This window comes from Excalfactoria chinensis, chromosome 1, assembly GCF_039878825.1.
Source record: "Excalfactoria chinensis isolate bCotChi1 chromosome 1, bCotChi1.hap2, whole genome shotgun sequence".
NCBI classification, from domain to species: domain Eukaryota; kingdom Metazoa; phylum Chordata; class Aves; order Galliformes; family Phasianidae; genus Excalfactoria; species Excalfactoria chinensis.
Window position 1 is genome coordinate 44,825,758 of NC_092825.1, and position 26,828 is coordinate 44,852,585.

The following is a 26,828-nucleotide window of genomic DNA, read 5'->3' on the forward strand; positions in this document are numbered from 1 at the left end:
AATGAATTTCTTCTTAAAGAATTTTGACAGTATGTAAAGTTGGGCACTTTCAGGAATTTAAAAACCTCTCTGTACCTGATGAGTGACTATCAGACTTCAGGAAAATGATTTTTCCCCTTCATTTTATTCTGTAACATCTTGCAGCTGACATGGGCTGTACTGGACTCACAGCCAGGGTGTGGAGAAAAGATGCTGAGAAAACAGGCCTGTACAAGAAAGCTGAAATTCTCTGTGGGCTCTGATCAATGGGACAACTACAAGGCTGCTTTTACAGTGGCCCGTCTCCTGTGTTTTTATTTTGCAGTATGGTCAAGTTTTATAAGGCACGTGTATGACAAGCCCTTGTGATGGTTTGCTATATGCAAAAAAGCATGATGGCCCTAAGAGCACTGCAAGCACATGAAGAACTACTAAGTCTAAAAGAAATATATTGTCATGGCAGTTCTATGTGATCAGAGAGACTGCAGGAACAGGAGATGCCTTGCTTCCTGCGCTCTTAGATTTTGGATTTTAGACTCTGAAAACAGCAGTAAAACTGCTGAAAAAGGAGCATGAAGCTGGGAGCGACTTTCCTGTACTTTAAGAAATTCAATGAGATCACCAACAATAGAAAAACTATGAATTAAGGTGGATATATGAGCAAGGAGGCTCTGTTTGAGCAGGAGAAATGCTTTCTGGTGCCCCAGCCCCTGGGCTGTCTGTAAGACTCTGCTTTGAGGAAATGCAGTTGCCCCACTTTTCTTTCCTTACCTCAAAAAGGAGCTCCAGGGCTTTTGAGTGACAGCCCAGGGAAGGATCTGTCACCATTATAAAACAGGTTTGGGTTCCTCTGCTCTCTCCTGCTACTCTGTCATCAGGAACAAACCTTTGGCTCTGACAGAATGAATTTGTACTTCCTTCACCTTTTCAATCTTGTTATTAAAAATGAATCCCAATGAAGCTGGCAAACTTAATGTACATTACTCTTCCAATTACAGTGAGTACATACAGACAGCCACTAGGGAAGTGGGAGAGAACAGGATGGGTAACATGTGCCAAATGGCAAGGGCAGTTTGAGGACTGGTATTAGGAGAGGCCAAGATACAGTGTAAGACAGAGGTCTGGGTAGATGAGTATTGTCTTGACAAGGACAGGTGGAAGAGAAACATTTCAATCTTTCCCTGGACATCTCATGCTGTGTTTGAGAAAAGGGGCTGTTGAAGCTGGAATGGTTTCATCTCAGTGCCAAGCTGTTGAAAGGTTTTGATTTTTGCACGGTGGGATCATTTACACTGTCCTGGTTCCTGCAGCCATTCTTTTTCACTGGTATCATGCTATTACCTTCCCTAGTAACTGTGAGAAAACCTGTGATTCCAAAGCCCTTATCTGTCAACTCAGGCTCAATCTAAGTCCCACAGAAATTTGCAGGAGTGAATGTTGCATGTGTTTCTCTAATTTTTTGTTCTTTATAGCTCAGGGAGCCCTTACCTAAATCTTTGTTGTTCATGCCTACCAGAGAGCCCAAGTCCCATGCAACAGAAGCTAGAGGTCCCTTTTGTGATGTTTGCTGTTGTTGCATTACTGTTTCAGTGGGATTTGTGACTTGGAAGAGTGTAGCCCTCCTCTCCTCAAAGAGGTTTTGCCTCTTGAGTCTGTGGAAGCCCTTGTAGCAGGATATGCCCACACCCATGGGAAGAGGAGCAGTGAGCAGGCATGTGCACTGGGCTTGCAGTGTCCCAGCTGCAGACAGATCCATGATATAACGCTCATCAGCTCTTTTCTACATCTGGATAGATGTGGAGGTCACAAAAGCAGTGTTAACCATCAATGAGCATGCATATTGGGCAGGATGCCTAAGCTTAGTCAAAGGAGAGAAGATGGTCATGTGCAAGGAAATCCTTCAGTCATGCAGAGCTCAGGGGCTTGTTTGCATCCACCATGGCAGAACCCTGAAGTTGGGGCTTGTCCTGCCAGCCATCAGGGCAGCCGGCGGCACTGAAGCAGCCCTGGGCACAATTCTGGGCCCTGTGTGCCTTCTGGGGATGGACGAATCTGGGACATTTGCCTTGGGGCTGGGGGTCAGGGCTGGTGAGGGCCGATAGCTGGGCCCTAAAGCAACCACTGCAAGAGACCTGGAGGGAGTCTGCCACCCATCTGCCTTGCTGACCTTGCTTGTGTTATTCTGTGACTGTGCCGGTAGAGCTGTAGCTGCGTTCTGAATGTGGAGGTGCTTGCTTTCCTCCAGTCTGCTCCGAAAAGTGTGCATGACCCCACATTGTCTTGGGAAGAAATGTATGTGAATGTATCCATGTAAGCTGCTTTTCTGACTTAAATTATATGCAGCCTGACTGTCTTTAAACTTTGTAAGGTATGTTTCTGAGTTTATTGCTGTAAGACTGTTCTGTTTATTTACAGAGACCTAGTCAATTCTTTTTCGTAGCCCCAGGCAATAAAGTGAAAGAAAATAGTGAGCTTATATAATAATCTGTTTGACGTATTTTCTGTGTTCCTCAGCTGATTGTTCTTTTGCCTTCTCATGTCATGTATTTTACAATGGAGTGTCAGTATAGAAATGACCGTGAATCTGAAGAGCAAAACAAATTGCGTCAGATCCACCTCTGACAAATATAAAGATGAGTCAAAATATCAAGTTACAGAGCTGTTCTGAATCTGTGCTTTTTGGAAAGTGTTGAACATATCAAAATGTTGGTTTGTGGAATGCAAGGTGCCTTTCTCAGGTAAAGACAGGAAAAGAGCGTAAGAACATGTCTGGTTAGAAAACCTCTTCCAGCTTTCAGGACTGTCTGCAAGTTGTGTTTGACATCAGAGGGTAATAGTATTTAAGGGGGAAAAAGTACAAAAGCAAACATCCTGTAATACTTCCAAGCATGTAGTGGCTATTAATCAGTCCGTGGTGGTAATGCAGAGCTGACAGTAGATCAAAAGCAAGAGGTGTGTTTTATTTGTGTTTCTCATCCGTCTGGCCCTATTATCTCCTGCACTGTGCACAGGATTTCCCCTCACAGAGTGTGCATGGGGAGCTGCAGACAGAATGTTGAAGTATATAATCAGAGCCAGCTTGACATGGCTGCTTCCCTGATAATTTACTCCTATCTTGCAAAGTGATGAGTCCAAATTCAGCATCCTTGTGAACTAGTCTTAATTTCATGCAATAGAAGGAGTTATCAAATCCTGGAGTGGCCTAGAGTGATGCATTTAGAAGTATAGTTCTAACTACACTTCAGGATTTCTGTTTCTCTTTCCTCTTGCTTTTGGAGTTAGATTCATGAACCAGTTACATGGATAACAAGTGGAGAAGGTTATCATTAGATGGAGTCAGTGTCCAAAGCTTGATCAGTCACTTTTTGAAGCTTCTCAGCAAGAGTCCTTTTATTTGGGTCTTTGCTTGGCAGGGAAATAGGGATGGAATTCCTTTCATTCCTATGAACTTCTCTTTTCCCATTTGCTGTTAAAAAATATTCAGGTTCTTCTGCTATGGTGCACGTATATGAGTGTATAAGCATCAGTGATGGACTGATCAATTCTGCATTTTCATTTGAGAGTTTTTATTTGAGAGTTCATCAATGTTATAATTTAGTTTAGAAAAGATTTGAAGAAGCTTGTCTTGTCCAGCTCTCCACAAAAAACAGGACCAGCCTGAATCAGCTTAATTAGTTCAGCATTTGATTAGATCTAGTTAAAGGATTTGATTAGATCAAGTTCATACCCTTTAATCAGGGAATATTTAACTTCAAAACAATAGCTATTCAAAATACTTTATTTCTTCATAGAAGTCTTACACACTCAGTTACTTTTTTATGTTGAATGATTGTTTATAAACCTATTAAAAATTAGCAGAAAAGGTGCCAAGTGTTTGTATGCTCAGCAGTGCCCCCTATATTAACATTTCAAAGTAGAATTCTTGTCTCATATACATGTCTGCACGTGTGTCCTAGTCTGTAATGTGCTTGTGTTTGCTTCCTTTATTTGTAATGGGTTAGCATACTGTCACTTCTGACTTGTTTGCTAACTTTAGCATTTTCAGGGACAAGATCTTACTTCTGTCATTAAAAGGTAAGTGGACCTCAGTTTAATCTCTTCCTGGACAGTCCATCTTCTTATTGACATGTTTATCAATGCTAGGAATTAACCTACAGACTGGGCTTCAGGAGGTTATGTCATTTGTGTACTCTAAATCATTTCTTTCCAGTCACTCATCCTGAAAGAGTCTGTCCTTTTTGACTATAAGGATTCAAATGTTTCCTTCCTTCCTTCCTTCCTTCCTTCCTTCCTTCCTTCCTTCCTTTCTTCCTTCCTTCCTTCCTTCCTTCCTTCCTTCCTTCCTTCCTTCCTTCCTTCCTTCCTTCCTTCCTTCCTTCCTTCCTTCCTTCCTTCCTTCCTTCCTTCCTTCCTTCCTTCCTTCCTTCCTTCCTTCCTTCCTTCCTTCCTTCCTTCCTTCCTTCCTTCCTTCCTTCCTTTCTTCCTTCCTTCCTTCCTTCCTTCCTTCCTTCCTTCCTTCCTTCCTTCCTTCCTTCCTTCCTTCCTTCCTTCCTTCCTTCCTTCCTTCCTTCCTTCCTTCCATCCATCCATCCATCCATCCATCCATCTTACAGTAAAAGCACAGCAAGATGTGGCAAAATAATTTCTGCATTAAAAAAAGGGAGAAAAGGAAAAGCTTTAATTTTTATTTATTTATTTATTTATTTTGTATTTATTTTGACTATTTAACTGGGTTATCTTTTGACCATCTGTTCTGGAATTAGTGTGGATAGGGTGATAAATGCATTATTTCAAAAATAAATGTAAAGTTGATGGCCTATTATATAATAATTTCATTGCTGGGACTGTAATTTTATTAAATTAGAGAAATAGAAATTAATAGAATATTTTGTACCATTAAAGTATGATTGGTAAAGAGTGTTAAAATTGCTTCCTATGCTAGTGTTTTGATTTGATCAGTGGTAATTTTATATTCATTGTGCATAATATCATTAATATACAGTATTATGTGCAGTAGCATAGTTCAGTTTAAAATATTTTAAAAATTGGTAATCGTAAATACTGATTCCGTACTTGAAAAAAAGCAACATTAAATTAAGACTTCACTTTGGTGGGCCTTGTATATTCCCTACTTGTACCTACTAGTTCTTGCTTCAGGATACATTGCTGTGAGATTTTTGTTGTTATTGCTTATTACAGCCTTCTTAAAGATGTACTTTATCCTTAAAGAAGTAAAACATATATAACTCTGAGATCCTGAGGTTAAACCAGATGTGATGCTCTAAATGAAGAACTGGTAATGGCATGCTTTGTACGAGTCATATCCCTCAGTTACATATCCCTCAGTTACCTCTCTATGGCGTTGATTTACAGTCCTCTTTGCAAAGGAGGCAAGGAGGGGAGAAACCTTCTCTTGTAGGAATGAAAAATATTCAATTTTTATGCTTATTTTTATGCTTAGAATTTGTGGCTTTGTTTGACAAATGGGGGTGCAAGACTATGCCTTTTTCCCACAATGAAGCTAAATGTCAGAACTGTTTATATGCAATAATAAATAGGGGAATTCAATGTTAGCAAAAGAAACCCAACAAACTGTAAGGGGAGTTTACCATTATTCCATAGATAAATTTCCTTTAGAGAGTCTCCAGAATATATGGTCATGAATATTACAGTTTTTTCTGCCAAATTATGTTTATAAACATTATTTTTTCATATATATATATATATATTCATGATCTGCTTTTCTTCTAGGGTTTGGCTCAGTCACTGAAGAACTCAGATTTTCTTATTTTTCTCAAACAAGTCTTACAAACACTCTAATTAGGACTAAAGATGGCATACACAGCAGCTGTAGTTTTTATCTACACAGTTACTTGTACTGCTTCCCACCTGCATTAGAATTAAATTTATGTTGTAGAAATGGAAGTCTAGATGATTAATTATTCTCATATTTTACATACGAATGTTTCTGGTACTTCCAAAATTGCTATATGAATGACATAAAATAAATAAAGAAAGAAATAACCCAAGGTAGAAAGTATTAGAAAGTAGTCATATTGACTTAGTTTTAGCGGCATCTTTTCTTGAATTCCGGTGTTTTTCAGGTTGTTTTTGTTGTTGTTGTTGTTTTTGTTTCTTTCCATCTCCATGAGCAGTTCAGAACCTCCTGTACTCAATTCCAAATGTTGCATCAGCAGCATGTGTGGAAGCTTGTGAACTCCTTGGAGATAAATAAAGTTTCTCCCTGGACAGATATTGATAATTCTTGCTTTATTATCAGCAGACTTGGAAAAGGAATCCAGTTCTATATGATTAGAAATTATTTATTTATCTGAGGAATATTTAAGAACATTTTAGTTTTTCCAAGGAAAAAACATTTTGAAGAGTGAAGTCTTCTCTTGTTAAAAACATATCATTTTTATCTTACAAGGAAAGCCGTAAAATAGATATTGAAAATTTGCTATGCTGACAGCTATGAATATTAATATGTAATGCAGTAGAAAATAGTTAAAGCGTTTCTTAGAGGCAGGAAAGATTTTACAGTATGATAGGAACTGAATTTTTATTTAAACTGTTTCTATCTGTTAAAGTTCTTTTGTAGAAATACTGGGACAGTCAATTGTAATTTTAAAAGCAGAAATATACAGTAACTACTTCTGTTTTGCCTTTAGGGGAAAAAAATTCATAACTTGATATACATTGCTCCAACACTAATTCAAGAGTTTTCTAATAAGAAATCATAAAGCAAACTGTTTCAGAATCAGCAGAAAGCTATCTTCTCTCAACGTGTTTCAAAAGAACTGGTTAAAATCCTGCATGGCCTCAAAAATAGTCCTGAAATTTTGCAAAGCGTGCAAAAAGCCATCATGTGGCAGGCTAATAGATCAGAAAATGTTTTAAGCCTGCCAAGAAGATGACTAACGAGAAACCTTGTCACAGCACTCAGTGATCAGCGTAGAGGTTAGAATTTGGATAACTGAAAACAATCTAATGTATTATAACAAAGTGGAAAAAAAATAAATACAAAACCCAAACTTGAAGGGTATCTGAGCTGAGCAATACTGATTTTTCTTATTTACCTTAACTAAAGGCAAAACTGACAGAAGATCAGTCTTTTCATTGCTCTTATCAAGAACCTCAATACAGGGTACTGGAGTTGTGTTGAGTTCCTTGGACAGGTGCCTCAACACTTACAATCAGAGAATGAAGGATTTATGCATTTCTTACAGTCTTGATTTTACTGTTTCCTTCCTGTCTCCTCCATTTAATTCAGAGCTTGGAAACATTCTGCATTCAGGAGTGATTGTGAAATTATAGAGGTTGAAAAGGACTTCTGGAGGTCGTCTAGTCCAACCACTGCTAAAGCAGGTTCCCTGGAGTAGGTTACACAGAAAAACATCCAGATGAGTCTTGAATATTTCCAGAGAAGGAGATTGCACAATCTCTCTGCACTACCTGTTCCAGTGCTCTGTCACTCTTTCTCATGTCCAGATGGAATTTTTGGTGTTCCATTTTGTGCCTGTTGTCCTTTGTCCTGTTGCTGGGCACCACCTAAAAGAGCCTGGCCCCATTCCCTTGACTCTTGCCCTTTATACATTTGTAACCACTGATAATATCCCCTCTCATTCTTCTCCAGGCTAAACAATCCAAGGTCACTCAGCCTTTCCTCATGGGGGAGACACTCGAGTTCCCTATTCATCTTTGTGGCCCTCTGTGTGGCACTGTATGAAAGACCATAAAGCTGTTGGAGCTGGGTGGGGATCAGCTACTGCTCAGAGGCTGCTGGATATCGATAGATGGGGAGCAAGACCTTGTGTTGCTGGTTGGTTGGCATTTGTGTTGTTGCTGGGTGTCAGTCAGCAGGTGGTGAGTGAATGCACTGCAGCTATACATATATCATGTATACATATTATCATTTCATTTTTGTTTCCATTCTCCTCTTCTGTCTTAGTAAATAGTTTTCATCTCAACCTGTGAATTCTATTATGTTTCCAGTTCTCTCCTTCATCCCACCTGGAGGCAGTGAGCACGCAGCGGTGTGGTGCTGAGCTGCTGCCAGGTTACTGCACAACAATTGGAGCTCTAAGCATTAAGATAATGACAGATTTGACCAGAGCACCTTGAAACAGAATTGATGTGTTACAGTAGTTTAATAGTTGCTAGTCACAATGCTATTTTTTCTATTTTTGGAGATCTTTCAGAGTTTTTCATGGAACCATATTACTTACTATATATGATCCCTGTTTACGATTTCCAGGGGCTGGATTAAGGTTATCAGTTTTGTCCATGGTGTGATGCTGGTTGAGAAACTAATCTGGTATATGTATTCAATCTTCATTTTTGAATGCAGTCATCTTCACACTTTGGAAACCATATCTTGGAAACTATTTATAATTTCATTCTTTGGTTTTCTCCTCGGGAAGCCTGGCTATGGGGGAGAAAAGCAGGAATATTCAAGCCAGCATGTTACTATTGCTATACCTGCTGAATGTGCTTCTGGTTTTGTTTAAAGTTAACTGTTTATGAATATCCCCCAGGGATCCGTCCTGAGGCTGGATAGTTATGAGTGAAGGAAGAGCAGGATGGTATGGGCAGGTACCTAGAACAGTGGGTAGCCCCAGTGTTTTTGAACTTCACTCTTGAACAGCTGCACAATCCTGAGAAACATGTGAAGTATTTGGAAAAGGTGTGCTGTCACCCTGGCAATTCTAGAGAGGCACAAATCACTGCCACATCCTGGGGTCTGGCTAGTGAATACCAAGTTTAACATTATTCAGCACCCTTAAGGGAAAGAGGTCTCCAAATCTGATGACAGTGCAACTGACCCTGAAGTTGCTCCGACCATTCTAAAAATGCTTTTAGAAGATGAACATTTAACACTGCATGTCTACTAGCAGAGTGTCCGCTTTAATTAAATGCAGATTGCATGCTGTATTTTTGCCTGTTCCACTGTGGATTGCATTGTGCAGTAGGACCAGAAGAATTTCTCCTTCACAGTTAAATCTGGGCATTTGTATTTTGGAAGCAGAAGCATTCTCTGGAAGTTGCAGAGTTTGGCAGCTTCAATGTTGACTGCATCATTGTCCTGTGCTGACTGGGTTAAATGCCACAGGATAGTTTGTTTCCAGACTTACTGCAAATTAGGCTAAGGTCTGTCTGTTTATTTTTGCTTTTAAAATGTCCAATAGCAAGATAGATAAAATCACAGACATTTAATACAAATTATCTTTTGAGAGGGTGCTGGTGGAGACATTGATTATATATTTTGGGGAATCTGCTGCTGTTAGAATTTCATGAAATATAAAAAACAATGATGTCTTTGCTGCCTTTAATAAGATATTCCACAGCAGTGGATCTGCACTGTAAAATCTCCTGCAGACTACTTTCTCTTCCAAATATAGACCTTTGAAGAAGGAGGAGTTTCATGTGTGCTCCTCACATGGTAGCTACTGATTAATAGCTTGCAAAGTGCAATGATGCTAGGATTCAAACCTCCAAACTTTCCTTCCTTTTATACTGCTGCACAGATATAGAAAGCAGCACATCAGAGTTGCAGCCCAGGAGAAAGCTCATAGTTTTCAAGCTCTTCTCCTTGGAGGAGAAGACACAGTGCATGACAACAGTTTGTTTGCGTGTGGGCACGAAAAAGCTTGCAGGGGTTAAGCAGCAGATTACCTAAAGTGTTCTTGTGCGAGCAGGGACCACGCCAGACTGCCGTGCTTTAGACAACTGTCACGCTGGCATAACTCAGTTCCTCTGATTGGGTACTCTCAGCCACTGATTAAAAATGCTGATGCTGTCTCTGCGCTCCTTTCCACTTGGAGGAGAAATCTCTTTCCCCACCCCCAAGCCCACCTCTAGGATGTAAGTAATGGTGAGAAGATGAACATGAAAACAGTGCAGCCTGAGTGACTGGAGGAAAACAGCAGTCTGCTTTAGCTGCAGTGTTATGTAGGAGTCGTTTCCAGACTTCTTACCGTAGATTTTTCAGCACAAACTGCTTGCAGGTTTTGGAAGGCTGAGCAAGGACTTGCCACTGCTGTGTTAGTGTTTTCTGTGCAGCATCAAACTGCCTTGCTTTTCCCTGGACAGCTGTGTTCAGAGCTTCATGTGGAAATCTTTCTATTGAAGAGAGATAAAAAGGATCTTTAATCTGATTCTCTTTGGATCTTTCTATTTTTATGGTAAGTGCCAGCATGTATTGGCTGAGCATAGCTTCTTTGCTGCAGTGCTCATGCTCTCTCCCCCCCTCCCTCTCCCCTCTCTCCTTTCCCTGTATGTTTTTCCCCCTATGTTCTTAGATAAGCCTTGTGACCTTCACTCAGTACTAGTTACCATTTTCATCTACTTCATAGCAGTTGTGAGCTAACTGAAATATAAGTTTTCTCTTGATTTTTGCTCTTTTCCCTTCTCTGACTCAGAGCTCTGAAGTAGTGATTGCAATCTGAGTGCTGCCTCTTTGTCCTTGAAACAGGAGGCTTGAGCATTGCTTGTGATTGCCCGTGGCAGCAGTGGCTTAAGGTTCTGGGGGACTGAAGGAGAGATTTGATGAAGATGACTCATTTCTGTAGGTCTGCATTGCTGTGTCAGAATGGCACAGATAGCCCCTGCTTTGGCTAGTCATCCAGAAAACTCTGACACCCCTGTGTGCAAGAGTGCGGAGTACATGTGATTTGTGCCAGTGTGTGTCATTGACATAGAAAGGAACCACTCTTCCAGCATTTTACACATAGAAACACCTGATGGCATAGATTTAAATTGGACATTCTGCATCTTTAAAGTACTGACTAGTTGGGACAAGAAGTTACAGCACAAGCAACCCAATAGCCCTGGTCCCTCTCTGATCTATATAGTTGCAAATTCTTTTACAACTCTGCAATAGAAAAGGAGTACAACAAAGTTAAATCTTTTCTTATTTAATCCATGCCCTAACCTATATTAACAGCACTGATGTTGCAAGTAAGAAAGGTCATTATTTTGTCCAGAGGCATCTGTGACCTTAGACATCATCATTTGTTGAGTGAGACACAAAAGTAAATGCAAATACTTGCTTTTAAGTGTGAGATAACTGCAAAAATATTAACTTACATGTTTCATATTGAATCCATTATGTGAGCTGAGTACACATAGCACTTACACACTGCAGGAGTAATAACAACTTCACTAAATCTTAAAAGGTCTGCTGAAGGCAGAGATGTAACACAGGCTCAAACTCATTCTAGGCTGGCATGCCTTCAAAGGGAGGCAGTGGGGCGATGTATTCTTACACTTTTGTTTTCATGAGGTAGGATAGGAATAAAGCTTTAATTCTGTCTCTGCAATGCCTGTTTCAAGAAAGAGAAATGCTGGTATCCAGAAATGGTTTTTATTGTTTAATGGGTTTCATGTCATGGTGTAATAAAATAATTTTGCTGGTGATTCATGCTGTAATTTAGAGGGGTTTGTTTCACATAAGCTGCTTAGGTCAGCAGAGTTTGTGTACCTCCTTCCCTCTGCCAAACGAGTAAAAACTTTCAGCCGATGCAGTTGTTTTTGCGCTCAAGTACAGAATAGACAGGAAAGGGTATTTATGTCTGGTTGGCTTGGTGTGTGTGTGGGGGGGAAGATGTGTGTGTGTGGGGGGGTTGGCTGCGGAAGGGAGGACACTCAGGGAACAAAGCAGGAGGTGCAGTGTTCAGCACCTGCAAGAGGTACAGGGGGAGAAGGAGTCCTCACATAGATCTGCAGGTAGAGGACTTCATGGTGCAGTGAGGTACCTGCTGCATTGCTTTCAGAGTTAAAAAAGAAAAAAGAAACAAAAGTACGGTAGGAGCCAGCACATGCCCAGATGCCAGTGGCACAAGTCAGCTGCCTCATCAGTTCATGATGGCATCAAGCTGCACCCACTGGTGCAGCAGAGACCTGTTTCTCTCTTCACCAATCTGGGAGGACGTGCTGCAAACCTGCCTCTCCTGCACTCTTAGAGTAAGCAGTCCTCCCCACTGTCTATTATGAAAAAGCTCTAAGGTCTGTGTTTCTTACTCTTTTTTAAGTGGGGAACAAAGTTGTTTGTATTTGTTCTGTTTCCATTTCAATAAGCTCTGACACAGTTGCATCAGTAAAGAAACTTGTTGTTTCACTGGTTGTGAAATAAGACCAGCAGTGATCTTGTTAGTACAGGTGTGGAAATGCTCCTGAGTGTCTGCAGGTCATAGCATTGCTTTTAGGAGACCAAGTTTAGACTTCTCTGTATTAGAAGTAATAAGTAATTGTGTGTAAGCATCTACACATTGAGCTGCCTACTGTGTCCTCTTCTTAGAAAACGATTGTAGACTTTAGAAGTAGGAGGATTTATGAAATACATGTGCAATCAAAATGATTATGAAGATCACTTAAGTGTGGCACAGCACATTATTTTTATTTTCAAGTGGTTCTTAGAATATCAAACATTCCCATATGTTAAAATCTACATTTGTACCTAACATTTAATCCAAAGGACTGTTCTCGCTTGAAAAATATCGCGACTGAAAGACTATGTTATAAAAGCTGATATTTAACCTAAAAACATAATCATATCTTCTTTCAATAAAAGTTTAAAAGCTGAAATATATAATGCAGTGTGCTTTTCGAATAGTCTTAAGGCCAAAGAGAAGGAAGAAAAATAATACATTTGAAGTATTTTTTCCAGTTTAAACAACATGAGCTTGCAGTGGTATGTTTACATTTGGAATCTGACGTCTATGTACTGCAACTGAGATGACTGCACCTAAATTCTGCCAGCACATCCTGTTGCAGCTGTGAGCTAAAAAATAAAGGTGCAGGCTCCTGAGAAAGCTTTGAGAGGTAGAGAGAAGAGGGAAACCCCCCAAGTAACAAGAAATCCAAGTAGGTAGATGTTCCTTTCGGTTCTTAGGAATCCCATGAATGCTGAAATGCATGCATAGTACTTCCTTGTTGCACAGCATGGTGTCATGTTAATTCCTTTGCAGAATGTCTGAGGACTGCATAGAAAACAACTGCAGGGAGGGAAAAAAAAAAAATGCGGCCAGCTGAAATCACCCAATGGGCTGATGAAGTCACTGCATTTTTATTTATTTATTTTTCCTGTGCATGATAAGTATGCATTCCTCGCTTGATTTGTCCATAAAACCAAGTTGTTTAAAACTTCATACTGCACAAATACTGTCATATACATTGACCTTACAAACAGAAAGGAATATTTTCCTACAAGATGCTCACTAATTTTCCTTCAAAGTACTCTTGTTAGTTTTATACTTTCTGTGTCCTCATATCCTTTTGGACAAGACATATCCAGCTGTCGATGGTCACTGGCTAAAGAATGCAAGTGGTGGTTTAACTGTGCCCCAGTTTCCCTCTGTGCCCCACACTGACATGTGATACATGTGATGCTGGGATGTGCATGATGCAGAGCTCAAGTCATCAGCACCCGGCATTGTACTGGTTAGAGATTTTCAAAGCGCCTTATGAAAACTGTTGGCAAATGTTTTGAAAGGAAATGTGCTACATTATACTCTAAGTTCACATAACTACATGTTAAAGTATCCACAACATGTATGTGTTTCACATTGTATTAATCATGGTTTTGTTTGCTTCTTCATCCATAGTGATACAAGTATTGACATGTATCAAGAACTGACTGCAATTTCTAGGCTTTCTTTTATTGATATAGTTCTTCTGAATGTTTTTCTTCTACTGAATGTTTCTACTGAATGTTTTTCCTCTTTAAGTCTGTAGATTTTGTACATGTTGATTTGAAGGACTTTGCAGCTCTAATACTGCAGATATTACAAATCCGTCTCTATATGTCTGGGTCATTAATGAGTTAGTGGTCTTCAGCCCAATTGCTATGTTTGCAGTTTGTGGATGCCCAGAAGCTCTGTGCTTGGAGGCTATGCTACATAACCTATTAGAAGAAGTTTGGTACTTTGGGAAGTGTTTGTGGGTAGGTTGTTGTTTGTTTTTTTTTTCCCATACTTGTGTGGAATATTTACCTTTTGGGCATTGTTAAATATGTTCAACACTTCTGCAGATGTGTTGGCCTCCTGCTAAGTGCTTTCACTCTATGCCTGTCAGATCTCAGACATTTATGCTTTCTGTCTTTACAACAGTATAGCACTTGTGTAGATCTGACTGACACTACAAGGAAACTGTGGGCTTTCTCTTCCTGCTATGCAGATTTGCTCAGGAACAATTTTTTTTCATAGCAATACTAGACAGTAAATGGAGCACTTCTGTAAGTTAAAGAACTTTCTTTTGCATAGAATAAGTCACAGCTGTTTCATTTCAGAATTAGTGGGGCAGAATTAGGCCTGCTTATTTTGGGAAAAATCAAAGAACTGAAACATTCCTGAAGGACTGCTCTATTTTATAGGTTTATTTAGCACTTCTGAACATAAAATTTAATTGGAAAGTTTAAAGATAGAGTATTTACTTCAGAATTACTTCTGAAACCTTCATAGCCTTTTTTGGTGGAAGGTATGAAGAAGAGTCAACCAAATCCAAGTGATCTTCTCCTGATCATCTGAGATGTCTAAAATCAAGACAATCTCTTTATGCTGTTCTGTTTACAGAATAAAATGAAATACTAATCTGGTGAAAAGGTATTGGACAGCTCCTCAGCATCCCAGTGGAAGGGGTTTTAATACTGAAGCATGTTAATGCAAGTGTTTGATCTCTAAGAATGTCTCTGAACAGGATGAATATCATTGAAGCTGCAATTAAGTCCCCAGATAGGAGACCTAACGGCACACTGGCACACAGCTTTGTGCATATGGATGGATTTTGGCCTAAGAGAGCATGAGTCTGAGAGATCATTTTCAGGAAAGGCTCATGTTTCTTTGTAGTAGAGAAAATAGTATTATTTTTTAAGAGTTGGATGTAGAGGCTTACAACACTGCAAGGCTCATCTCTCAAAATACTTTCCCTTCCCTCTACCAGCTATGGAGGAGTTACAGCAAGCACACTTTCAAATGTGTCTCCAAATCCAGCCCTGAGAGAAGACTGATCCCTACCAGATGGTGAAGTCTGAGTTTGAGTTCAGAGATTTCCAGACTCTTCACTTAGGGTTTGGCTGTCAGGCTTGCCAACAGGCTTGCTGTCCAAGAATTTTACACAGTTTGGTCACGTGAAAGCCCATATTACCAATGGATATTTAAAATTATTATTTAAATAAGCTCTCTGAGTTATTCTTAATACAATCCCTGAATTGTTTCAGTATTGGTAGTGATTGTTAGGTGTTAGATCCAAACTAGCACATCATCAACATGAGATTAGAACCACCAGCACACCTGAGCACCTGTCTGGAACCCTAAAAACATAACCATTTTTGAACAGTCAATATCTGTATGACACAAGACAGGATTAGGGCAATTGCATACTGGTTGTGTGTCTAAGATGCCAAGATTCTAACAGGTTTGCTCCTCACACTTTTTCCATAGGTACAGTAGTAGAAGTTAGAGATTCTAGACTGCAATTTGAAGTAGATCTAAGGTCTGTCCCAAGTCTCTCATAGGAGCCAATTGCTATTTGATGACTGGAAGCTAAGAATAGCAGTTTCTGTATAATTTAAGCTATATGTAGGTTTTATATCACCACTGCTAGGTGGTTGAAATAGATTCTCGCTTCGGGATAGATTTTTTTTTAACTTCATTTATTTGCTCCTATTTGTAGCCCCCTGCAGTACTGATGTTAATTCCATATTCTACATGGTGCTTGTGGCCTTAAGTATAGAAAAATTATGCACAGTTTTGTGTTGTTTTTTTTTTTGTTTGTTTTGTTTTGTTTTTTTTAAGGAATAAGATAATTATTAAAATGAAGAGGGGCAAGACTGAACCTCCTATGAGCCAATTTACCATAGGGAAAAGCTAGGCTAGTGATTATCTGTTTTGGATTCTCAGGAGATTATTCCCATTTCAGATCATTTTCTTTGACAAAACGGTTTTTTGTGAAAATTAGGAACAATATTTCACACATCATATTGGACTTTTTGTTAAGGAGCCTGACAGTTCCTGGAGGATGAGTTCTTATAAAATGCCAGCTGAAATTCAAGGCTTTATGACTATTGGTATGTCTCCATGCATCCTGGTAGACCCACAATCTCTCTCCATGTTGTTATTCTCTTTTTTCAGTCTAGCTTGGGAACTTTTCTTAGTGCTCCACGTTGTTTCTTCTCTCACAGTTTTCTCTTGCCACATACTTCTTTTGCCTTTTTATGTACTGGCTTGCCTTCATACTTTTCCCATTTTTTGTTTTCTTTTGTTTATTCTTTGTTCTTCATAGGGATGATATCTGTAATGGTTTTTTTCCTCACACTGATTTACTTCTATACAGTTTTTTCACTCTTAGTTTCTGCTGTATACTATTTCATCTAGGCAGAGCCTAGCTTGGATTCAGTCCCCAGGGATTAGCAAATACTGTGATTTCTTGATGAAGAGCTTGGGCTGTAGGCTCAAGAGACTGTGAAGCTCATGTTGAAAACTGGAGAACAGGAGGCAGCTACAGGCAGGTTTAGCAGGACAACAGGATTAGGACTTAAGAGCCAAATAAAATGATGACCTCACTAGCAAGAATACTTCTGAATACACTAGAATATTTCTGAATACACTAGGAAAACAGCATATTCCATAATTATGAAATCTAGAGGTCAAAAAACCATAATGAAGAAGAATTAGGCAATTGATACTGGCCAGAATTGTTTCAAGCTTTTCATACTGAAGCTGGCAACGCTGCTGTGGTTTACATCCAGGTTTTTTGAGGTTATTGCCATAGAAGTTCTCTGTTTTAGATGAGAAGAGGAAAATAAAGTTGAAAGCTTTCCAAACCTCAGGAGAAGGAAGGGAACCCGGTCAAACCTCTGAATTACAGTAGTTCAGCAATGATTGTTTCACAGATCAACGTTCTTTGAAACAACAAATCATGATTTTCCATTAAGTGTTCAGAAAACAGTGAAGTGACAGAATTAAAGGTCACATTTCAATGCAGAGGCAGAACAGATCAGAAGTGCCGTGTGAAATTTCAGTATGATAATCTCATTTCCTAAACTTAAAAGTAAATGACAGAATTGAAACTCGATAGGTGTTGCAGTGAGGATGTACAGCAGGCCCTTGCTTGTCCTGATGTGACATTGTTTGCTGAAGGACACTTTGGATCTTGGGTTATTTTGAAAAGACGAGTAGTGAGAAAAGGAAGATGGGTTTAGGATATCTGCCTCATTTCAGTCCCAAGAGGGAGAGGAGTGAGAAGCAGTGAGACCAATGTGACACAGATTCAACGATTTCCAACATTTTCTTAAGGTCAGTTTATGATGATCCCTACACCTGGGATTTGCTATTCAGTTTCTGCTATTCAGTCACACTGTGACAGTTTCTGCACAGAAACTTGAGAATTGCCAAGGATTTACATGTCTTGCCCAGGATCATACAAAAATATGTGTCTTAGCTGAACCCAGGCCTCTCAAAACCTTTGCCAGTGCCCTGCTAATGTCAGATAGCTTATTCTACCAGAGACGGTGTGAGGGGAAAAGGGAATTATCACATTGTTACAGAACATAAAGAAATATTTAGGATATTTGCTAAATAATTTTGATATCATTGATTCTTTTCTTTGCCTATCTAAGCATTCCCAGTTATTTTCCTTTCCAGGGCATATCATGATTCCCGGTTAGATTTTTATGTCCTCTGAAGCTCTTGCTAGTGTTCTGGTTGCAGTGCACTCTGAGCTGACTTTCAGTTTAAGTGGTATTTCTGCTTCACTGTTGTCAAACATATGTCCTCTTCTCTTTATAGACTCCAGGGGAAAAACATATTTTGGGGCCATGTTGTTACCACTTATATCTTTTGTACTGCATTTTTTTTTGAAACATCTGTAAGTCTGAAAATACCTTTTATGCCTCAGATTTGGCTTTGTGAGCAGTGCAGTGCATTCTTGGATGTTTGCACTGTGCAATCCAGGCATGCTTTAGTATACTAAAAGGCACATGAGAGTGTAAAATCCACTATTTAAGAATGAATAAATGGCAGAATTTGGCTGCATCTGTACATTATTGTGTAGACTTTAATCAGATGTTCCCTTGCAGTGGTTTTCACTGAGTTTCTTCTATGTTCCATTTTGTCTTTCTTGTCTCATAGTTAGTATGTATGATTCAAACTATGCTCCAAAAAAAAAAAAAAAAGCCCATCTTGATAGATGTATTTTTATGTCTTATCACCATAACTTCTGTTGATTACCAGATGGCAAATAGTTTTCTCTTCTTGTTGTCACTGCTGATTCTTATTACTTTATAGACAAAGTGAGATTTTGCATGAAAATGAGAAATGCCCATTAGCTTAGGCCACTGAATTTGAAATCCCAAGAGCATATGTTTTTTGTTGTTGTTGTGTGTGTGTGTGTTTTAATGCCTTTTTAGTATTATAGCATTTCATATAATCAAAATAAGGTGTGAATTGATAGTGGCCAGAGATGTGAGTACTATAGTTTTGATTAATCTCATGTTGAAAGCTGGGCACCCATTGTAGCCATTTATTTAGAATCATAGAATCATTAAGGTTGGAAAAGTCCACTAAGATCATCTAGTCTAACAACCAACCCATCACCATCATGCCCACTAATCATGTCCCTCAGTGCCATATCTACCCTTTTCTGCACTGAAGGCAGAGGTGGGTATACAGTCAACTACCTAAAGCCAAGAATTCAGATTCTTTAAACCAGAGACTAACATTTCTGTTCATGCAGCTTCAATCTCCATTTTTGTATGCAGCTCCCCCTCTGCTGAGGGAGAGGCCACACGGAACTGCTGGTTATCTCAGAAATGTCTCCCAAGTGCACACTGAAGATAAAAATTATTTGTGGCTGTATCATATTGCATAAGCACAAAATGTTGAGCATATTTCATTGATGCAGCTCTAAACCTGGCATTTCTTTAAGTCTGGTGTCTTGATATTGCAGACTAAACACTCTTTTGATGTAGTTTTTTTAATATGTCAACAACTAAATATTTTAAAAGGCAATATGAAATCCAGGACTTTAACCCTCTGATACTGAGAAAAATGTTGGCAATATATGTAGGACAGAAATTTAAGAGCTTCAGTTTTCTCCATTCTAGGTGTGAGCACACTGCAAAGTCAGCCTGGAGCCATGCTTGTTATTCTCTAGGCAGAGGGGTCACAAGGAGAAAACATGTCTGTTACTACAGAGTTCCCTCATAATGTGCAATGAGTAATTTAAAGGAAGAAAATATTTTCTACAGCTACAAACCTTTCGTCCTTTCCATCAGGGTAATTCTTCCTTTGTTGCTATGTGGTATGACTGCTGTCCAGGAGATCCCAGGAGAGAGGGTCTCTGCTTTTTTACTCTGACTGCTGCTGACTGATGCCCTTGTGCTGTAACAGCATTAAATGGAGACGAGAAAACATTATCCTTGTTAAGGTGTTTTTGACCACATGAGAATATTATCAACTCTAACTGTATGGGAGAAACACCATTTTTGAAGTTTTTAGTGTAAAAAAATGTGTAGATTTCACATGGTTGATGAAAACCGTCCTTAATAGGATATTGAGTTTCCATTAAATATCAAGTCCTGCTCTAACAGATGGAGAATATATGTATGTATATAAATATATTTGGCACACCACAGTATGGTTCTTACTTCTGCTATCCTAAGCAACCGAGTATCTTTTCCTTGAGAATTAAATAAGCTGGCAGTAAGGGCTGTAATGGACCATCTCACCCAAAAGGTACTTTGCCAGTTTTAAAAGAAAGGAAAAATCTTAATTAGCTATTAAGTGAGCATGAGTTTTATCTTTACAGTTTTGGTCTTAAACATAAATCCAACTAAACTGTGAAAATGTTTTCCTTCTGCATTATTATCATTTTCTGTAAAGGACATAATACAAATAGTGCAAGTAATAACTGTAATCAGTCAACTCTCAAACTAAAAAATTATTCTTTCTTAAGTGCTGTGAGAGAAACAGCTAAAACTTCATTTGCGTGCTCTTGAAACTACTACGGGTACGGCCATGCCTCAGAAGCTTTACCAGAAGGTCTGGCCTGTGAGTCACGGTCACAGGACTGCAAATTTTGAGTGAAAAAAGCATCTGAAATGCTGTTTGGAGCACCATTTGTAGGCAGTTGTCACAGCACGGCATCTTGCAACACGTGCAGCTTTGTGGGGATTTGTTGCCTGCTTGTTTTAGTCCCAGTGCAAGAATAGGAGCTGTGTTTAACACGTGATCCCAGGAAAGAGCCTGCCCTTGTCTCTACCCATTGGGCCTCATGACAAGTTAAATTTCTCATGCTTTAAAATAATTTCTTTCAATCACTTTGGATTCTTTCTGAATAAAAGGAGTGGATATGTCATGGTCTTAATGCGCTTGTAAGCTGAAGATAGAGAAATTTCAGAGATCATGAAATACTACTGAGGATGTTCCTCCAATCCTTGTTTATCTCTTACAGTTATAATCTGAATATATCATAGAGATGTTTTTACGTGTAATCACGTTTATGGTTTTCTGGTAACAATAGACTCAGAAAGCGGAGGCAGCCATTTGCATAAATAGAAGCACAGAGCACAAAATAGGACGTTCAGTCCCTCTACAGGGCATTTTTAGGGCACTAAGTACCTAATTTTGTGCCAATGAAATTAGAGACTTATTGATTTACACTGAAGGACATACAGAACCCTTGGTTTACCACAATGACCATTTTCCCCATGCACAACTTATCAGTCAGTGTAGGAAAAGTCAGGCTTGCAACCTTTCCAAAGGATCAATTATGTGTTGAATTTTATATTTGGAGAAAGTGGAGAAGTTTTTTTTTACTCCTCTCATAAAAAGTTTGACAAGCCAATAATACTGCATCCTGCTCAGTGTAGGATGCTGAGCACTTTGGTGCAATGTTAATCCTTCTGGATTTAGTATTACTATTTTGCTGAGCAAGCTCAGACTTCAAGTGGGATTAACTAATTCAGAGGCAGGTGCTTCTGATAAATGGAGCGATACAAGAGGGAACTTCTTCCCCATATAAGAACATCAGCAGGATTTGATGTAATTGAAAATCTTTGGTGAAAGTGTGAAATAGAATCTAGTGCTCCATTCTGTCAAGAAATCCATAAGCAAAAATGCATGCTTTTCATCTTGCTCTTGTACCAGGGTGTTGCTTGTCTCAGGCAGAAGCTGCTGTTGAGCTGCAGTCAGTGGATTCCCTGTGGCTAGTGATAGTTGTCTGGTTGGTCTTAAGTCTAAAATTCAAAGTCATCACTTCTTTCATGAAATGCTATCAGTTTTTATGAGGTATTATTCTGGGAGTTTTAGTAAATAGTCCATACAGTTGTCATGGGGAATGAGTGAAAAAGGCAAGCAAGCAAAGTTTGTTCCAACTCTTGTTTATTATTAGGCACATCTTACTTTCTGTTTTTTGCTAATTTTGCCTCAATAAGCACTTGAGACAGGAGATTTTTTTCATTATTATTTTTAAAGCACATGATATCTGATACCTGGAATTGTGGGTTCTTGAATTCTTCTGGTAATCAATTTTTTCTGCCCTCTACAATTCTAAGATCCTAACTTTTTTAGCCCGTTGTGGATAATTTTAAAATTTATTACAAAGAAAACCCCCAGGAATACAGAGGTCAGCACACGAGCCTACCAGTGGGGACAGGGATCAGGTCCCTCTTTGTCTGTTTTGGACAATGGACAGAAATTCTTTATAGAGGTGAGAAGCAAATTATCCCCTTGTTTCAATGCAAATTTTTGGCCAACTCTGCTTCCCAGTGTTTGAAGAGGGACAACACTGCTAGAGCAGTAGAAATGAATGTCAGGAACAAGGGGAAGGGTGAATGAAGAGAAGCAGGCTCAAGAGTTTTCCAGCACAGTTCTCAGTTTTGTGAGTGGCACAGATGTATGGAGCTTAGAGTTGGATCTTACTGAGGATGCTCAAGAAATCAGGTAGAGTGTTTTGCATTTCTCTTGCCCATACTGGAAGGGAGTGCTGAGAGCTGTTAATCATCACTTACTCTTGGTGATGACAGTGTCTCACTCCACTTTCTGATGCATACCAGGGGCCTGCAAGGAGCAGATCCAGGCTGCAGGAAAAGTGCTTCAGCCCAGGGAATTCGGAATTGTGTATTTTCACTTTAATTAGGCTTTTCTACTCTTTAGGGTTTAAAAATAATAATAATAATAAAATAATAATAATAAAAAAAGTGTTTGTACCCTGTACCCTTCTGCTTTAGCAAGAAATGTAGGTTTTTTGTTTGTTTGTTTGTTTGTTTTGTTAAAGGGAAACTGAAGGCAGAACAACAAATTGGGATGGGAAGCATGTTTCAGATATAGCATTAATACAGAAAAATTGCTGAAGATTATAGGATATAGTATCTGGAAGCTCGCATTGTTCACTGCCATTAAGATCTAATTTATATTTTTTTGTTTTTTATAATTTTCTCTTTCATAAACATATTTGGGCCAGCACAGAGAAATAATTAGATTGTTAGAGTAAAATAAATGGCGTTCATATTCATGCCATAATCACAGAAGACCTGTAGATTTCATGGACTCTGAGTCTTATATTGAGTTTGATGACTAAATTCCTAGAAATGAACAGTGCCTTGCTTGAAGCTTATGGAATGATCAACTAAGAAAAGAAAGATGTTCTACCTTAATAATAATAATATTTTTTTTCAGGATCATTGCATAGAAAGAGCCCCAAGTAAATAAACAGATTAATTTTCCAATTAATTTTTAATATGAGACATTAATTTGCAGACAGAAGAAGCTCCTCAGTTCCAGCTAGCTGATTCCCATTATTGTTTGTGTTGCTATTTCCAGAAGGCTTACATGGGAAAATGCCTAATTTGGGATTGAAGTGCGGAGTGTTTCTTCTTGTGGTTAGACTTGTGAGCAACAAGGGTTTCTAACAGCAGAGTCTCTGAAGAGCCATTTTAAAGGACTAGAGTGTTCAGGATATTGCAAATGGTTGAACTGGTTCTACCATGGCATGAAATGGATGAGAAAGGCACCCATCTAGAGCTATTGATGCAAAAAATGCTCAGCGAGAGAGTTGTGACATTTCTTGACAACTTGCAGATGAAGCCACCTTAGCAAGAGCAAAAGTGCCATTCAAATGACGGAGCACTTTGGTACTCTCAGTGCTCATTTCGTCCTGTGAAAATCAGCCTTCAATTTGCACAGTATTAATTTGTACAGATTAAATATAAGTAGTGTCACAAGGAGGCTAAGCTCATGTTTTTCATGGCCACTTTTCAGCATTATCCATAGAAAAGTTTGGATTGTATTTCTTACTCTCATTTTCATTCTGTTGGTTGTGAAGATAAACATGCAGTGGTAAACCTCACACTAAAAGTCTTAAATGGCATCAATAAAAAGTATTTTCTTCTTTCCATAAACAGCCCAAAGTATTTGGAAAGCAATTATACATTATATTTCTGTTTATGCAATGGGCACGCTAAGCGTGCTACAAAAGGGAGAAACGTGGAAGACAATTATGCAGCTTTTAAAAATACCATGGTTCCCCTGATATAACCTCAGCACAGTCATAATAAGATGGTATAAAAAATACAGAATGTAGGTGCACGTTTCAGATTGGCAGCTCTTAAAAATCATCAGAGTGAACATGTTGAGAATCTAGATTAGGTGAGGTTTAATTCTGTAATATCTCACAGATCTCTCTTAATAAAAATTGCTCTTTTTCAAACTTCTCACTTTGACCAAAAGAACTAGTTTGATACGGTCATATCTGGAAGTAAAATTCCCTTGGGTATGATGATGGCATGCAACTTCCCAAACAAAAATGCAAGAAAATATTTATATTGTTGGCAAGGTATTAAAACAGATAGTGTTGAAAGTGATTTTGAAATGCTTAATGAAATTCCACATCAAACATGTCTGGATGCATAGGACTTCTAGAGAAAATAAGGCAAAACCCTCTAGAATGGTATGGATGCAGAAATCAAGAAAGCTCAGCAGCACTGACCAGTAATGGTACAGCAAGGAATCTTGTTCAGGTATTCCTAAATGTAGCAAGGAATTGACATGGTTTAAATCTGCTTTGATGGTGTCTGCAGGGTTCATCTGATTCAAAATAGCTGCAGTGCAAACCAGCCAGAAAGTTTACCCTGTTATTGAAATAAAACAAAGCAAACCAACCAAACAAGCAAAACAAAAACAACATAAACAAACAACCAAACAGGAGAAGCTGCAAAGTCACTGCACAGGCTAAGTGCAGATGTGTGGAGCACAGCATTGACATGGTTATTGAGTTACACTGAGATGCGTTACTTGGGTTCGAATAGCCAGAGACAATGTACTTAATCAGAGCCAGTATATGTTACGGTACCTTCTTAGTAATATTACAATTATATTGAACATAATGATGCTGTCAGTATAGGATGGCAACACACCAAGCTTAGTACTTCCGCAGACCCAGGAAGATCCTGAATTTTTAAGCTTGGGCTTCCTTGTCTACTTTAATATATAGTAAATATTTGGAGCCAAATACACTGTTGGTAGATTTCTTCAGGCTGATTTCCCATTACAATGAGTTCACTGTTTTGAACTGTATTGAATCACTGTAATTCTTACTTTTTTAGCCTTTTTTGGTTTTTAAATATCTCTTCTAGAGAGAAACAAAAATGGCATAATGGAATGATCTCAACATGGCAAATGTAAAGTAGGGTGAGGGGACCTGCCTTCTGATTCTGGTAATACTTAGGAGTCTGCCTTTAGAGTCAGTCACTTGGGCTTTGCCTACTGCTTTATTGGTTCAGGTATGTTACAGCCATTGCTCCAACTCTACCAGATCCATGCAAGAATGAGTGGCACCTAAAGCTGTTTGTGTCATCTTGTCCATCAACAATGCTACATCAATCACTGAAACATGGACAGCTTTTCGTATCTTCTTTTTCTTGTGTGTAAAATTGTGTGCAGTTTGTCTTGTGGAAGAGGTTTGAAAGGTGGTTTAGCCAAAGTTTAGAAACAGATGATAAATGTATACATTTAAAGCTGTAAATTTCTAAATTCAGGGGGAAAATGGTACACAATTGCTTAATGTAGTCATCTGACTGATTATCTGCAGTAAACTGATCAGAGTGTGGCACCTGGAGCAGGGTATGGAGACAGAACAGGCAGAGCTGCAGTGTACAGTGCTTGGGTTTAAACTGGACTTCATCACTTATATTGTAATGCATTTTTTACTTGTATTTGCAAGTGGCTTAAAGAAATGCTCTGCTGTGCTGTCAAGCCAATGACATCCAAGAGCTTACTGAGCTTCTGATAAAAAAGAAATTGAAGGTCATTTCTTCAGATCAGCAGGTTTATCTATAATCCACTGCAGTAAACTAAATTGACTGTGCATTTTGCAACACCAGCAGAAGTTTCAGAAGAACTGGAGTTTAGCGTCTCACCCATTGCTACAAGAATACACATTTGAAAGAATCATGAGGAGCAGCCTCATGGAGATTTATTTTATGTCTTAAAACTAATTAACCTCTAGATCAAGGTTTTGCTTTGGCTTTCTACTTACTTCTGACAAATAGGAGCACTTGAAGTATAGGTCCAAATTTCCTCAAATTCCATCCTTTGCTCTGAAAAAGTGTAGAAGTATTAACAACAGCTTCCAGTTCTTGCACAGCTCTCACACTGCCCTTCGCTGATAACTGTCTGAGCAGGTGCCCTTGCTGCATCAGCACAAGCAGACTGCAGACAAGGATTTCTCCCTTCTGATGTAAGCCACTGCCTGTACAGGGCACAGCGTTGGCTGCCTTTCTCCCTGCTGAGAGTTCCCCTCCATTGCTGCTGATTTCCATTTGGCAATTAGGACCAAGTTACATCCTATTTGTACTTTCCAGGTGACATAGAGGGGAAAGAACAGACATGGCAGGGTTATACTTAGTTTGGTCAGAAGCATTGCAAAGCCTGGCATTTATGTTCATTGTCAACACTCATGACAGCGGATGACCATATGGAAGTGCTGGAGACTTACCCAAACATTTCTTATTCATACCCAAAGTCAGTTAAAGAATTAACATAATATCTTTTATCAGTCCACTTTCGTTAGCCAGTTCAACAAAATCAATGACGCAGTGCAGTAGCTAGCATTCATGGGCAGGTGTCAACTGGTTTCTAAGATTTTTGCTGTTTGGTTGCCCAGCCTAGGCTGGAGGCCAGCTTACCAGTGGTAGATGAAAATGAACTGGTGCATTTAACCCTACTCCAGTCATGTTAACAACTATATGGTCTAAACTGAGAACTCAAGAGCTGCCTGAACACAGGCATGCCCTTAGACTAGAGATAATGAACATGAGCACTGGTGGTTGCCATGTAGTGCTTTATCTGTGGCTGTTTGGGCACCACAGAAAATTGCCAGCAGGAAGGATGGAAGGCAGTGGAGTTCTAGGAAGCCCCATCTATTTCCATCTGGCTTGCTTGGCTGCTTGGAAATGCAAGACAGCTGGTTTGGATGGTGGAAGAAATCACTATTCCCTTTTGCTTCATGGGGTATTTAGGTTCATTTGCAAGCTCTGGGAATAAGTTCTGCACGCACTTGAAAAAGCTTCAATTAAGTGCTCATCTTGCAACCAAGCACTAAATTACCTGTCTTTCCAGGTCACTAACTTTTTGCTGATTAAGCTTCATTCTCCATTTTGAAAGGATTGCTGTCTTTGAAACAACCACTGCATCTCCTTAAGGCTGCCATAGCATAATGCCACCTCTCCCTATGGTCTGCATGGCTCTGAGCAGCAATCCCCCATCTGCAGGTAGAGGGAGAACAGGAAAAACATGTGAGAGCTGGGAGACGGAGATGCCCTTCCTGGTGCCTTCATGGAAGGTGGGGCTCCAAGG

General features: G+C 39.2%; 1 protein-coding gene across 4 annotated transcripts in view; it reads left to right on the plus strand.

Moving 5' to 3' along the window:
• The window catches only part of ANO4 (anoctamin 4), a 186,501-nt gene that overhangs the window by 14,250 nt on the left and 145,423 nt on the right, over nt 1–26,828 (plus strand). For 2 of the 4 annotated variants that reach the window (XM_072342010.1, XM_072342001.1), the window contains exon 1: nt 9,834–10,163. The exons of 1 other annotated variant lie outside the window; for it this stretch is intronic. The gene's annotated coding sequence lies outside the window, so the exon portion shown is untranslated. Of the gene's footprint in view, nt 1–9,820; nt 10,164–26,828 lie in introns of those variants that run through there. One more of the 4 variants, XM_072341990.1, reaches the window with a different exon arrangement.